The 16707-nt window shown below is 40.2% G+C and overlaps 2 pseudogenes across 2 annotated transcripts; both read left to right on the forward strand.

Moving 5' to 3' along the window:
- Positions 1-13574: 13574 nt before the first annotated feature.
- On the forward strand, positions 13575-14627 carry LOC308248241 (ferritin light chain-like; annotated as a pseudogene). Its single transcript has 2 exons — positions 13575-14046; positions 14570-14627. The product of its transcript is annotated as a ferritin light chain-like (transcript).
- An 886-nt stretch (positions 14628-15513) lies between these two features.
- On the forward strand, positions 15514-16035 carry LOC308248198 (large ribosomal subunit protein uL11-like; annotated as a pseudogene). The gene has a single exon. The product of its transcript is annotated as a large ribosomal subunit protein uL11-like (transcript).
- The last annotated feature ends 672 nt before the right edge of the window (positions 16036-16707 follow it).

The raw sequence follows: 16707 nt of genomic DNA on the forward strand, positions 1-16707 counted from the left end.
TACATTTAAAATTATCCTATCTAATAAAGAGGGAATATGCTAATTGATGCTCACGCTGTCACAAAGATGGCAGCACTCACTGCCAATAAGGAGAGATATGCTAATTGACTGCCACGCCCTCAAAGATGGCAGTGCCCACAGCCACAAGATGGCGGCACCCAGTCCCCTCAGCCCCGCCGCATGCCTGCCTCCAGAGTCCCCCAGTCCCCTCAGCCCCTCAGCCACCCAGGGCAGGCAAGCCTCGGATGGCGGTTGCCCGAGGCTCAGTTAACCAGGGCCAGCTGAGGCTTGCACTGCCGGCAGTGGCAGCAGCAGAGGTGTGATGGGGGCATCAACTTCCCCTGATCGCCAGGTTGCCTCCTGCCCCTGAGGGCTCCTGGACTGTGAGAGGGGGCAGGCCAGGCTTAGGGACCCCCTCTAGTGCATGAATTTTCATGCACTGGGCCTCTAGTTTTATAAATAAACAGGATTGAACTTTTATTTGATCTTTAATAACCAGCAGTCAACAGTAGTGCTGGTTAAGGGAAAAGGGGTGGGGGAAGCAAGAGAGGGTAAAGGGAGGATAAATGGTGATGGAAGGAGACTTGACTTGGGGTGGTGAATATACAAACAATGTACAGATGATGCCTTATAGAACTCTATCTCTGAAACATATATACTTTTAGTAACCAATGTCACCCCCAATAAATTCAAATAATAACAATAAAAAACATACAGTGATTCTGGTTACACATGTGAATTTTCCCTAAGCAGTGCAGCCTGGTTACCCAAAGCCCTTGGACCAGGAGGTCTCTGAACATGGGCAGTGTTTAAACTGGAGAACTCTTGGATTGTAGTCCCCGTGCCTAAACCATTTAGAACTTATGCCCCCTCATACAGAGAAATACTATTTTTTCAGTGGAGTCTTCAGGAAAATGAGCAGTAATGGTCTTCAATGAATCCCTGACATTTAATGCAACATTTTCTATGTGGTATTTGTGGGTGTTTGGGGAAGGGATGGTCTCTAATTTAAATTCATGAATTCACAGGGAACTGTGAACTCTTCCAGGAATGCTAAATGAATACTGCCCAGTAGTATGGAAACACATGGAACATCTTATGTTTGGGGAAGAAAGTGGTGGGTGCTCGGGGAAAAAGTGCTTGATATCTCTAAAAACCAGTCTGATATGAATTAATAGGGTGGTTCTTGACACTCCAGAAGAAATTTCAGAGTGCCTTCTCCTTCTTCCCACCAAGTTTCTAAGAATGACTCCATGGCAGGGGAAGGTGAATGTGAAAGTTTCAATATATTCACATATCTTTCTTTTCTGGAAGTGAGTCACTACAGTTTCTTCCTACTGCACTTTCTGTTCCTTCAGAATTCATTCACTTCCAGCATTTTGAACCTTTGTCATGTACTTATTAGTGTTTGACATTTCAATTACGTATATTTCGTGTATTTGTTTCTTTGCTTATTGTCTGTTTTGGTCAGTAGATAAGCACCATTGGACCAAGACCTGCTCTTATTTCCATCATTCAATTTTTCATTGGTGCTGCTTAGGACAGTGCCTGGCATGTGTTAGATGCTCATGAAATGTTTGCTGAATGAGCCATGAATCAATGGAAGGTGTCATCAGCCACTGTCTACCTCCTCTCTTGGCTCTGGGAAAATTATTGCAATGTCCTTTCACTGTGCCCATTCACGGCTCTTTCCAGGCCAGACAATATTTCAGAGTAAGGAATAAGAAGCTAAATATATACAGCAGCACAACTTGCATATAGTGATGCCTGATTCCAAGCCATTCAGAGGTCTGGCATGCCTCCTGAATGATTGATTGCTTGATTAACTGAATGACAGAGAACACTTGACTTCACTCCCTGCAGTTTATGTATAAAGGCTGGTGGGAAGTATAGGCAGGTTCACAAGGAAAAAGCAACAACACATTGAAATGGGAGTCCAGATATTTGGGATCTAGATTTGGCTCTGCTGCTGTGAAACCTAAGAGTAATCAGTTTAAGGAAGTGGGTTGAACCAGCTGATTTATAATGTTTTTTCAATATTTAATTTTTTTTTTTATTCTAGGAATGTTTGATTTCAAACAAGGTAGGATATAGTAAGTACTAGGGATTTATATACAGGATTCACATCTCTTATAAATCTTCATAACAGTAGCAAAAAACAAACAAACAAACAAAAAAAAACTAAGGAATTTGCTTTCTGTGTTTGGGCTCATTTATAAGCAGTATAGGAGAGTCTTTTACGATTTAGTGGTCAACACACTCAGCCCTTTTGATAAACTGAGTTCCTGTTTTTTTATGATTCCTTAAGTATGTTTAACCTTCTCTGGGACATTGTGAAAATTACTCTTTTTGTCTTAATAGAATCCAATTCATTCTCCTTACAATGGTTGGGCTAGGTGTCCATTTTGCCCTTTTATAGGCTCCATGCCACTGTGAACTTACTTGTATTCTAACACAACCCCTAGCATTTTTCATGCTGTACAGTTTCTGTATCCCAGAGTTCCTAAGGGTAGGCATAGTTAGTAAGTATTTAGCCCATAGTAGGTGTTCTTTCAATGTTGGTTAAATCAATGAATAAATGAATGGAACTTGCTATGGCTACAGCTAAATAAGTAAACAAATCAAATTTCCCCTAGCTTATAGAAATTGAAATAAGATTAATACTTTTACACTTGGGATCATTTTTTATTTTTAAAAACTCACTCCCCCTGAGCATCAAAACTTGACACTGAGGTTCAAATGGCCGCTGAAGCATGGGGTGCATACTTCCATGAAAAAGCACAAAATTACAGTGTCAGGTAAAAATCTCAGTAAATGTTAGAGCTAGAGGAATGTTGACTATCACAGTCATTTTGTTGGTAAGCCCAATAATTAAAGTAATTTGCCCATTTTCTGATAGGGAATCCACAAATCTGAGAGACTGTAACCAAATTTCCTCATTTCCAGCTAGTCTTTTAACCCTACTGCACTGTACAATTTCAATCTCTGGTACTTGAACTAAGAACAAAATTGAACATTTTTGTTGCTTTCACTGTTCCCTTAGTCTTTCCAGCCTGGCCACATTTCAGGAACTTAATACTTGCAATAGTATCCTTTCCCTTATGCACCTCCAAGTACTCCAGTGCAGTTCACTTATTGTTCTAGGCTTCTCCCATCATCTTTTTCTCTCTTTGCACAGTCTTCTGAATGGGCTTGCAATTCAGGAAATTGACAGGAGGTGTGAAAGGAGTGGAAAGGCAGCAGATGGAGTGGAGGGAGGAGGAACGTGGGCATCTGGAAATGGTCTGGGGGCAGCTACAACCTGGTGGTGTAAGCCCACGGATGCACTGCTTGACTCTGAAGAAGTTTATACACATAGTCTCATGAATATTCTCACATGACAATAATATGGTACAGTTGCAGAGCATTTTGCAATTAATTCATGAGAAAGGTAATATTGGGTGAGGGCAGCCTGGATTGAAGTATTGGAATTACTAGTGTAATAATTTACTGTAAATGATTAACCAAACTATGAGTTTTTGACAGGCTATTTAACCTCTCTAAACTTCAGTTTCTCATCTATAAAATGAGGTGTATTGGTTTGCAAGGGTTACCATAACAAAGTACCACAAACTGGGTAGCTTAAATAACAGCAATTTATTTTCTCACATTCTAGAAGCCAGAAGTCCAAGGTGAAGGTGTCAGCAGGGTTGGTTTCTTCTGAGGCCTCTCTTTAGCTTGCAAATGGTTGTCTTTCCCCTCTGTCTACACATTACCTTTCCTCTGTGTGTGCTCACGTCTGCGTCCAAATTTCCTCTTCTTATCAAAACATTAGTCATATAAGATTAGGAACCACTCTGAAGACTTCATTACCACTTTAAAGACCTTGTAAGCTTGTAATTATGGTTACATTGTGAGGTACTGAAGGTTAGAACTTCAAAGAATAAATTTTGGAGGGACACAGTTCAGCCCATAACATGGGGTATATGGTATAACCCTTTTAGGGTTGTCTTGAAGATCCAGTGAGTTTTTATATGCAAAATACTTTTCAAACTATAATTTGCTCTAAAATGAATAGCCTGCCATTTGGCAATATAAATGTTTAAGCCCTTATTTTTAGAACCCACAAGCTGGATGGCTCTGGTGCTTGCAAATGCCTAGTTTCCTGGATTTGTTACATGATGGTGATGTTTAAATACCTATATTAACACAATTCTATATATTATATCTTTTTTCCTCTTTCAGTATTTCATGCACCTTCTTTCTCTCCTCATCTCCCACCAATCAAGTATTTCCCCTGGTGTGGGTTGCATAAGGCAGACAGAGTAGGTCTGGGAAGTATGTAGATATGGACGGGTCCTGGAGGGAGGAATCTCTGCGCACTTTGCAACGTTAGATGCAGAGAGAGAGAGTGCACACACGGCATAGGCAGACAGGGCCTTAACAACCCACAGACATTTCTGGTCCTCAGCACAGCATGGAAACAGCAGCAGAGAGCATTCACAAGACCTGCAGGGCGAAGGGGACAAGCATGAGGGATGCTACTGTGGAAATCTGTAACTCTGACAAGGATCTGACAGCTAGGAGCCAGACAGAATAGAAGATATCGCTATGGACAATGGACATCTAGGACCTTATCACAGCTGGAAATGGCTGGGCCTCTCAGAATGGTACTTTGGGGATGGGTTGTTTACAGAAGGAGTGATTACTGAGGCGTGGGCAGCGTAGAGTGCAGGAACCTGGGCCCAGCAGCAGCAGACCTGCTAACGCTGCTAGGTCCAATGGGCTGAAAAGATGGCATGATTGTAGAAACCAGAAGGAAACAATATAATCAAATAAGAAGGATAATTCTATCTGGAAGCCAGAGGGAAGAGAACCCTGTCAATGAGTTCCATTCAGTTCAGACTCCAGGGCAAAAAAGAGGGTGGTGAGGGGCTGAGAATTAATCAGGCAGGGAAGATATTTGGGAGCCATACTCCAATTTCTTGGCACTACACAAGCCGCTAAACCTTTGGCACTTCCTGGGGAAAGAGAGGAGTGTGAGCACAAATTGGTTAATATGGAGTTTCCACCACATAGCAGAATGGAGACTCAAAATAGAAAATAAGCTGAATTATAGAAAAAGACATATGTTATACTTCCTGCAAAACATATGTTTTAGACTGAGAATTGTATCCACCTCACTCAATAATCTTTAAGTCCAATGTTATATATATCCTATACAGGTGTATCTACACATACATACACATGGAATACATGGGCTTTTCCACCAAATGACAATCCAAATGACATTTACATAGGGGTACCAAATAGAGGTAAATGCTGGCAAAGGGAAAGGAAGACAGAGATGAGTAAGAAATCAGTAGGAGTGCATTACATCGGAAATGTCAAGCAAGGAATGAGGAAATGGAATTTGAAATGGCAGGAGCCACTAGTATTTTGAGTCGAAGACTTCTTGACTGACACCATGCCATTCCAGGGAATAGCAGAGAAGCTCTTCATCCCTGTTCAGAGGCCAGGAGAGACAGCAGTAAGTAGCCACCCAAGGAGAAGATAAGGAGAGAACCCGGGTCCCTGTGAGCCACCGAGAAAAGCCTGAATTTCTAATTTCTTGTTCTCCCTTTCAGTGTACCTACAGCCTGCTGTGCCTTTATTCTTCACAGTAATCCCCTCATTGAACCCATTTGGATTAAATTTATAATAGACACCAGTTCCATGAGTGTCTATTATAAATTTTACAATTAATATCTGTAGCTTATTTAAAATGTTGAAACTCGACCCCAATTCTTCATGACACAGAAAATGAAATATAAAAATCCAGTCACATTTATTTGACAGATTATTCAGTCACTCCATCTTGGGAACTGTCAGAGGACGCTTTACTATATTTTCCTTCTTCTTCCTGACATGAGGCTCTGAGGGCTTTAAGCCATGGTTATTGGCAGCAGTAGTAAAGAGGGAATGTCCATAGTTAGTATTATACCATGTATGTTCACAATCTACTTGCATCCTTTAAGTTATAGCTAGTATTATCTGTTCCTTATGTTGTCCTCATTGACTTTGGTGATCTGTGAGATGTAGTCGCAGTCTCATCTAACCTTCTGAAGGACAGTTCACACCCTTTGTTGCAGGGTTCCCATGTCCCAAACCTGAGATTTTTTTCCCTCCTCATCCTTTCAACTTCACATGCACACTTATTGAAAAGTATAAAACGTCCAAATTGGAGTATATGGTACATGCAATCTGCTAATATTAAGCTAATATTACTCCAGGAAAGGAAAGATCTGAGAGAGAGCGAGAGAGAAAGAGAGAGAGAGAGAGAGAGAGAGAGAGAGAGAGAGAGGTATTTTCTTTCTAAATCTAAGATTATTTTTCAACAAACATAATTTTTGATTCAGAGTAATATAGGTTCAAATCCTATTTTGTCTACTTATAGATTGTGCAGTATTGGATAATTTATTTAAGATTTCTGATTGTATTTACATAATATCAAAATCAGAAAATGGAAGTCTACCTCATGGGATTTTTGAGGGTCTTAAAGAACCTAAAACATTATAAATGCTTCACAAATGTTACCTATATTTCATCTCATTTTTTTCATGATGCAGGTTTATTGTAGGCAAAATTAGAGGAAAGAATTAACCATGAATTAAAATGTAAAAGATGTTTTTCAGTTATTCTCCTTCTTTCTGGTCTTGAAAATCTCCCAAGTCCCGGAAGGTGAGGGAGATAATTTGTAGGAGGGTTGTTGCAAGGATCTTCAATTTCAGCTCCTCTTCCAAAAGCAGATCAGGTACAGTGGGTAATATCTTTGATTCATATTGATGTCTTGTAAAATTAAACTTTATTATGTGTAAAAATTTTAAAATATATTTTTATTGGCTTCAGAGAAGAAGGGAGAGGGAGAGAGAGATAGAACATGGATGATGAAAAAGAACCATTGATCGGCTGCCTCCTGCATGCCCTACAATGGGGATGAAGCCCGCAACTCGAGCATGTGCCTTTGGCAGGAATCAAATTGTGACCTCCTTGTTCATACGTTGATGCTCAACCACTGAGCAATGCTGGCTGGGTTTATGTGTAAAGTTTTAAATATGGTTTTCTAAAAAATTGATTTTAGAGAGAAGAAGGAAAAGGGAGAGAAACACCAACCAGCTGCCTCCTGTATGCCCTGGGCATGTGCCCTGACCTGGAATTCAACTGGCAACTTTTCCATGCACAAATGATGTTCAACCAACTGAGCCACACCAGCCAGGGCTATGTGTGAAGTTTTTTTATTTTTAATCTTTATTGTTCAGATTATTACAGATGTTCCTCTTTTTTCCCTCCATAGCTCCCCTCTACCTGGTTCCTACCCCACCCCAGGCCCTCAACCCCTCACTGTCATCATGCATAGGTATAAGATCTTTGTCCAATCTCTTCCCGCACCCCAACACCGCCTTCCCCCTGAGAATTGTCAGTCCTCTCCCTTTCCATGCCCCTGATTCTATTACATTCACCAGTTTATTCTGTTCATCAGATTTTTTATTCATTTGATTTTTAGATTTACTTGTTGATAGATATGTATTTGTTGTCACTTTGTTGTTCATAGTTTTTTATCTTTACCTTTTTCTTCTTCTTCCTCTTTTTAAAGAATACCCTTCCGCATCCTATCTAATAAAGAGGGAATATGCAAATTGACTCTCACACTGTCACAAAGATGGCAGCGCCCATAACCACAAGATGGTGGCACCCAGTCCCCTCAGCCCCACCAGAGTCCCTGGTCCTTTCAGCCCCACCACTGGAGTCCCCAGAGCCGCTGGTCCAGCCACACCACTTGCCTGCCTCTGGAGTCCCCGGTCCCACTCAGGCGGGTCCGGCTGCACTGCTTGCCCGCTACTAGAGTCCTCAGTCCTTTCAGCCCTGCCGGGGGGTGGGGGGCAGGGAGTGGAGGGCAAGCAGAACTGGAGTCCCCAGTCCTTTCAGCTCCACCGGGGGTGCAGCTGGAGTCCCCAGTCCTTTCAGTTTCTGTGGCCCCTGGACCGGAAGTGGAAGCTGAGAATGCGGGGAGCACCAGGAATGCTAGGAATCATGGTTCTGGTGGTGGACGCGTTGTGCAATCTCCTAGACACTTGAGCGAAGTGAGCCTGGAGCAAGTTACTGTTGCGGGTGGGATGGAGGGAAAGCAAAGGTGAGAGACATAAGTAAAGTTAGAGTGTCGAGGAAAAATTAAAAGGAAGATATCCTGCAAGTTCTAGGAAATCTCCACCAATGGAGCAAAGGAAAAAAACAAAGAGCTCTATTATTCTGTGAGCACCAAACCAGACTGGGCTGGAGTCTTACACAATTCACTCATGTGATTGCAAAGACAGACAGAAACTTCACTCTTTTATGTACCCAGGCAGATATAATGCATGGCATACACGTTTTCACGGAAGAGGACTTAACAGCACCGTTTGTAATACACCCTTTGGTAAGTCACCTTTTTGGTGGTCATCTGTGTTAGTTAATTGCCATAATCAAGAGTAAAAATTAAAACTTTTCTATCTCTATGACAAGCAGGTCCTTACAGCTTGGAGCAAGGCAACTATCTATAATAATAAAAGTGTAATATGAGGGGCGATGAGGAAGGTGGGCAAAGGTAGTTAGGGGCCATCAGGCAGGCAAGCAGAGGCAGTTAGGGGCGATCAGGCAGGCAGAGTGGTTAGGGGCAATCAGGCAGGCATGCAGAGTGGTTAGGGGCGATGAGGCAGGCAAGCAGAGTGCTTAGTGGCAATCAAGCAGGCCAGCAGGCAAGTGGTTAGGAGCCAGCAGTCCAGGATTATGAGAGTGTGCAAGCAGGGCTAAAAGACCGCCCCCCCACCCCCCGTGCACAAATTTCGTGCACCGGGCCTCTAGTTTCATATAATAATGGTTTGGTGGTGATGAACTCCTTTAGCTTTTTCTTATCTGTGAAGCTCTTTATCTGACTTTCAATTCTAAATGATAGCTTTGCTGGGTAGAGTAATCTTGGTTGTAGGTTTTTGCTATTCATTACTTTGAATATTTCTTGCCACTCCCTTCTGACCTGCATAGTTTCTGTTGAGAAATCAGCTGACAGTCATATGGGTACTCCCTTGTAGGTAACTAACTGTTTTTCTCTTGCTGCTTTTAAGATTCTCTCTTTGGCCCTGACCGGTTTGGCTCAGTGGATAGAGCGTCGGCCTGGGGACTCAAGGGTCCCAGGTTTGATTCCGGTCAAGGGCATGTACCTTGGTTGTGGGCATGTCCCCAGTGGGGGCTGTGCAGGAGGCAGCTGGTTGATGTTTCTCTCTCATCGATGTTTCTGACTCTCCTTCTCCTTTCCTCTCCGTAAAAAATCAATAAAATATATTTAAAAAAAAAAAGATTCTCTCTTTGTCTTTTGTCCTTGGCATTTAATTATGAAGTGTCTTGGTGTGGTCCTCTTTGTATTCCTTTTGTTTGAGGTTCTCTGTGCTTCCTGGGCTTGTAAGTCTATTTCTTTCATCAGGTAGGGGAAGTTTTCTGTCACTATTTCTTCAAATAGGTTTTCAATATCTTACTCTCTCTCTTCTTCTGGCACCCCCATAATTCGGATGTTGGTACGCTTGAAGTTGTCACAGAGGCTCCTTACACTATCTTCATATTTTTGTTATTCTTTTTGCTTTTCTGGTTGGGTGTTTTTTGCTTCCTTGTATTTCAAATCTTTGACTTGATTCTTGGGATCCTCTAGTCTACTGCTGAATCTCTGTATATTATTCTTTATTTCAGTCAGGCTATGCTTAATTTCTGACTGTTCCTTTTTCTTTTTTTTTCTTTTTTTCTTTTTTCTTTTTTTTTTGGCATTCTCACTAAGATCCTTGAAGGTCTTACTAAGTTCCTCGGAGGTTTCTAGAAGATTCTAAGTAACCTTATAACTGTGGTTTTGAACTCTATATCCAGTAGTTTGCTTTCTTCCATTTCTTTCATTTGTGACATGTTTCTTTGTCTCCACATTTTGGCTGCTTCCCTGTGTTTGTTTCTATGTATTGGGTAGCTGCTAAGTCTCCTTGAATTGATAGAGTGGCCTTGTGTGGTAGCCATGTGTAGTAGGTATCCTATTAGGGCCCAGTGGCTCAGCCTTCCCAATCACCTGAGGTGGACACTCTTGGTGCACACCTTTGCGGGCTGTGTGCAGAGTCTTGCTTTAGTTGAGTCTTGATTGCTATTGGTATCAGTGGGAGAAATTAACCTCCAGGCCAATTGGCTGTGGGGACTAGCTGTGTCTACACTGGAAGAGCTGCTGTGTAGGAGACACCTTTATGGGGCAGAACTTGCTTCAGTGGGGCTTTGGTGCTCACTGAGTCTGCCCCTTGAGTTTGTCACTTATGGATGTGAAGAGTTGTAATCTGGTATGGTCTCACATTGACCACTGGGTACACTGGCTCTTGGATCTCCAAGGAGGTGCAAAGTCAGCCACTGCCTGGGGCCACCCAGCAGGAGCTACAGAGAGATCTGCAGATTCCTCCTCTTTGTTTGGGGTTTGGAAGTGCCCAGACAAGGCCCAACTGTGAAGCAAGGCCGGCTGCTGTTGCCGGGCCTTTGGCCTTCTTTTGATAGCTTTGGGGCTTCCTGACCCTGCTGCTGCCTGTTTGACAGGTTTTAGGCTGAGAAAGGACAGGCCATTCATATGCAAAAGCTGCTGTGCACAGCTTAGGTGGGGTTGTAAATTGGGTGGGGCGGGGTCTCAGAGAATCTCCAGGGCGGAGCAAACAGCAATGGCTGCCTGTCAGCCCTGCACCGGAGAAGTCCCAGCATAGGAACAATGACTGCTGTGAGCACCTCTGTCTGAAAGAAAGCCGCCCTTGCATTCCTGCCTCAATGCCAGACAGTCCTGTTTCTCCCCGTATGTGTCTGGGTCCCCCAGAGTCTCATCTGGCACTGGAGTTCAGAGCAAGCAGAAGCTTGTTATCTCCCTCCCGATTAAAAAAGCAGTGCACCCAGGTGCCAGCCCGTTTCATGCCTCCACACCTCCTACCAGTCTCAATGTTCTTCTTTACTTCTAGTTGTAGTACTTCCACTCAGTCAGCTTTCCCATGGTTCTTGATGATAGTTGTTCTGTCTTTTAGTTGTAATTTTGATGTGGTTGTGAGAGGCAGCAAGTACAGGTGTTTTACCTATGCTGCCATCTTGGTTCCTATGTGTGAAGTTTTATACACCATAAAGGAGACATTGTAGATCAATGAGAAAGAGAAGCATTTTTAAAATAAATCTTATTTGGACACTTGTTTAACTATTTTGAGAAAAAATCAACTTTGAATCTCATTTAACAGCATAAACCAAAATATGTTTTATCAGCATGAAAAAGACAACTATACAATATCAAATTTAATTTGACCTAGAAGGAATAAAAAGTGATTATTTTCCAATTTCTAGATAAGGAAGAATTCATAAAGTAAAAGAATAGTTCTCCCATAGAAAAATATAAAATATCTCAATATAAGGAGTATTAAGAACATATTTAAACATGGAGAAACTGACACACTATTTTACTACACATATGATAAATTATTAATATCCTTAATACTTAAAACAGTTACATAAATTGATACGAATCCAGTATGTTAATGGACAAAAGATATGAACAGATAATGTATTTAAAATGTACAAATGATTAATACATTTTTAAGATGAACAATGTTACTAAATGCTCAAAAATATTAAAGTTAAAATGAGATAAAGTATTCACCTATTAAATTAAAAAATATGAGAACACCCAATGTTGCTGAGAATCACTCTTCATATAAAACTGGTGAGAGTTTAAATTGGTATGCCACTTTGTAGAAAATTTGGCAATATGAATGAAAATCCTTATAAATGCTTACATTATTTAACCAAGAAATTCAATCTCTGGGCATATATGATATAAAAATATTTTAAAATTTAGGAAAAGCTTCATTATCATAATAGCTTTAATTCATTAATTGCTTACCATGGTATGGGCTTTACTTATATAATTCACTTCTCACCAAAACTGCTAAGTAGCTGAGCCAGGATTTGAACTTACATTTGCTCCAAATTCTGCTTGGACTCTTCATTACTATTTTATTCTATCCAAAAATTATTTCATGATATAATAGTTAACATTTAGAACTACTTCAAAATCTATTAATAATGTAACAATAAAATAAACTATGCTTGACCCATTCCATACAACAAAATAGAGATGATATGAAAAGTGATTATTTTTAATCATTTAAAATGAAAATAGTGTAAAGCAAACTTGTATATTTCTATAATTTTAACTATTTAAGGAAGATAGATTTAAGGAAGGAATACAAGTTAATAGTAGTTGCCTTGCATAAATGAGACTGTACTGATTATTTTTTTTGCCTCTATACTTTTCCTGATATTTTCAAATTTTTGCAATCAGATTAAATTACCTTATGTTCATGAAAAAAGTAAATTTGAATTAAAAAGTGTGTGGAGGCATTTATATATTCAGGGCATAATGGAGAATGTATTGTCTTCATTAGGTTAAATTCTTAGTAACATATCCTATTTACCAAAAAAATAAAGCTTTAAAGTTTGACAAATCCAATGCAAACAGTCAATAGTTTGGAGGGTTGGATTATTATTAAAATGTGCAATTAGACAAAATCTGTTAGTGTCATGTTAAACCAGAATAGCTGTACCAACATTGTAGAAAGCAGTTGATTTAGCTCTTAAAAATACAAATAAGGGACTGAGAACCAATTTTTAACTCTAAGAGTTAAGTTTCCAACACAATCAGAAAATAGTTTGTCTTAGTAATGACTTGTCTTGTGAGTGTGTGTATAAGAATGACTAGGAAATTAAATATCTCAACAAATTGAGAGTTTTTTTCTTAAACTTACATGGCAAAACAATGATAAATAATTTTTAGTTGCTAGGATTAAAACCCACTTTACCAGATTTTTTTCAAAGACATTTCTGTGGAAAAAGTGCCATCTTTTTTGAGCCCTGTCTAGCTTTGGAAAATTAGCTTTACTATGAAGCACGTAGAACAAAAGCAGTGACTTTATTTTTATTTTCATTTTCATAGTCACAATGTCCTTAATTCTATAATTGACGTTGTAGTGATTAGATTATGATCAGTTTGTGGGATTATTAACCACTCTAGATTTTTTCACACCTCATTAACTAGCAAACTAGGCACTGAGTGTAAATAAAAACCAGTTTCTCATGGACTGCTGCTCAGTATTGTGGAATCTTTTTAGTTTTATGATGCCATTTCCATTAGAGAATGAGTAGATTTTATATATTTTCCCCTTTTTAGCACATGTCAGGATCACATTAGAATAATTATGCCTTTATCACCTAGCTTCTAATTATTTCTTTCCTAAGAAGCAGCAGCACCTATTCAGGTTTCAAACAGCGGCAGGTTAAAAATTATTTTTGGCAGTGCCTTCGGTGCCTAGTCTATCTCTTGCTTCAACAGTGTTTGGATGGAACGGACCCAGGGACACCTCTTCTTCCAGCCTCCGACCACCTCCGACCTCTTTTCCAGTCACCACCTTGGGGACCACCTCATCCATGCTCAGCCTGAGACCAGCCGACACCATTTTTTATACCTTAACTCCTATTGCTGAACAACCATGAGCTCCCAAATTCATCAGAATTATTCCACCAAGGTGGAGGCTGCTGTTGAGCACCTGGTCAATCGAGATCTGTGGGCCTCCCACACCTACCTCTCTTTGGGCTTCTATTTGGACCTTGACAGTGTGGCTCTGGAGGGCGTGGGCCACTTCTTCCAAGAGTTGGTGGAGAAGAAGAGAGGGCGCAGATCATCTCTTAAAGATGCAAAACCAATGTGGTGGCTACGTTTTCTTCCTGGACATGCTGAAACCTTCTCAGGATGAGTGGGGTAAAACTCAGGTCATCATGGAAGCAACCAGGGCCTTGGAGAGGAATCTGAACCAGGCCTTTTGGAATCTGCATGCCCTGGGTCTATCTGCACACACCCTCAGCTTTGTGACTCCCTGGAGAACCACTCATTGGATGAGGAGGTGAAACTCATCAAGAAGATGGGCTACACCTGACTCACCTCCGCAGGCTGGCTGGCCCCAGGCTGGGCTGGGCCAATATCGCTTCGAAGGGCTCACCCTCTAGCATGACTAGGAGCCTTTGGAGCCCAGAGGCCTTTGAGGGGCCCCTCTGCATTCCTCTGGTGTCTGGCTTTTGCCTGAGCCTCTCTCTGAAACCACTAGCCATTCTTTTAACCACCCTGGATCTCTCTCCCATGCATTGGGCCAAATGGAAACAATAAAGCTTTTTTCAGGAAAAAAAAAACACAAAAAAACTGTTTCTTAACTCAATTTCCTAAGCAGGTAGAACTAGTTTATCTAAAAGGGCACTGCTTAATTTGCTTGGTATTTTGCTAACAAGAGTGTGTCAGAAAAAAATTAGTTGAAATTTTAAAATTAGTAGTTGTAATGGTTATTATTATTGAGAAATAATAAACACTGAATTTGATTCACAAGTTGGGAAGGTTATGATTAGGGAAGCAGTCCAGGTTCAGGCCATTTGAGAGTGAATCTGCTTTCAGGTGACTTGTAAATGTTAATGGTTTGAGTGAACTGGATTCCATTAGCATTGTCAAAAACCTGGAAGGGATGAATGTGGAAGAGAAAGTATTCCATCTTACATGACACTTAAGTTAAATAGCTATTTAGACAAAGAAGAGGAAGGTCATCATTTAGAACACTATTTTATCAACAGTACAATCTTCACTGCTTTTTTCTTACTTAAAAAATGTAAATGATGCTTATTTCCTATGGATTGCCGAATCATTTTTCTTTCCCCAGTTTTCTAGTAAATTATCTTTTCCTTTTTGTTTATAGAAACTTTTCACATTATATAGCTTTTTGGGGGGCTTGTTTTGAATACTTTCTTTTTGTTATTGTATGTAACCTATTTGTGGATCTCTTATATTGGTTTTATTCTCCTCTACCTCCTGTGGAACCAACTAGACTTTGAGGGCTAGAGATGAGGAGATAAATTAAATTTCAATTTTTTTTTTGAGAGAGATAAAATTGGAGCTCAGAAAAGTTAAATGATTTAATTAAGCCAATAGCCCTGTTCCTAAAATTTATCCTCTGGATCATTAGGTATGATGCTGTAAGGCAGGTAGAAACACACATACATGCACACACACAAATGATTTAGTGGTCAAATCAGTTTAGGAAAGGCTGCATGCTATGTAAGTTCTCGGTGATAAACAACACATATTATATACCAAAGACAGAAACATTTGTGCAGTAGAGCAATGCACTTAATCTATTCATCTTATTTTAATGCTGTTTCTTTTTTGTGTTTTTATACCAGTACCTTTTGTTTATTTAAGATTTTTTTTCTTTTTTGAGTTAAGCACTCGATACATATAATTTTAAATTTTTTAAAATGTTTTTCAATAAATGCCTTTTAGGTTATAATTTTCTTCTTGGAACGTCCTGGCTTTTAGCTCAGAGGAGGCTTAGGTGCAACTTTCTTTGGTCGTCCAGAATCCAGGTTTACCCAATAGCAGCCACCTCTACCATGACCCCCAAGTTCAGCCCTAAAAAAATCAAAGTCATATACCTGAGGTGCACTGGTGGGGAAGTGGGTGCCTCCTCTGCCCTGGCCCCCAAGATCACCCCCTGGGCCTGTCTCCAAAAAGGTTGGTGATGACATCGCTAAGGCAAGTGGGATTGGAAGGGTCTGCGGATTACAGTGGAACTGACCATTCAGAACCCACAGGCCCAGATTGAGTTTAGTACCTTCTCCCTCTGCCTTGATCATCCAGGCCTTCAAAGAACCGCTAAGAGACAGAAAGAAGCAAAAACAAAACAAAACAAAACAAAAAACAAAAAACATTAAGCATAGTGGAAATACCACTTTTGATGAGATTGTCAAATTGACCAACAGATGCGGCACTGATCTTTAGTAAGAGAACTCTCTGGAATCATTAACTCGATCCTGGGGACTGTGCAGTCTATGGGCTGCAATGTTGATGGCTGCCACCCTCCTGACATCGTAGGTGACAGCAACAGTGGTGCAGTGGAATGCCGGGCTAGCTAAAAACTACAAAGGACAATGTTTAAATTAAAAATTATTAGACAAACAAACAAAAAAAGAGTTTCCTGAATTATAGCCCACAAGCTCTAAAATGATGTAATTTATTGCCATGTGGTTCTAAATATGTTGATTTTTGCATTGGTATTTTATATTTAATCCATAAATTGCTGAAGATATTTTAAGAAGTATCTTATTACTCCATGTATTCCCAGATGGCCACAGCTAATTCACCTTAGACATAACATGGCATGACATGTAGTGGGTACTTCATAAAAGCTGGTTTAAGTGAACTGAATTTTTTTGAAATCAGTCAGACTATGATGAAATGAAACTAAAAATATATCTCTCGAGTTTTTGAGTCAGGTTTATTGAAGTATGGTTACATATGAACCTGACAAGTATATATAGACATGTAACCACTGTGACAATTAAGACAGAAGATTTAGGTCCCCACTCAGTTCCTTTGTGCATTTTTGTAGTCATTCTCCTCCTCCCATCTCCAGGCAACCCTTAAATTCTCTTTTGTCATTATAGTTTTGCCTCTCCAGACTGCCATATGAGTAGAAGCATAGAGTATGTTACTTTTTATGTCTGTCTTCTTTGACTTCATGCATTGGAGATTCCTCCACATAGGATGTAACAGTAATTCATACCTCTTTTATTGGTGAGTATTGT

Source organism: Plecotus auritus (genome assembly GCF_963455305.1).
Source record: "Plecotus auritus genome assembly, chromosome: 5".
In the NCBI taxonomy this organism is placed as follows: Eukaryota; Metazoa; Chordata; class Mammalia; order Chiroptera; family Vespertilionidae; genus Plecotus; species Plecotus auritus.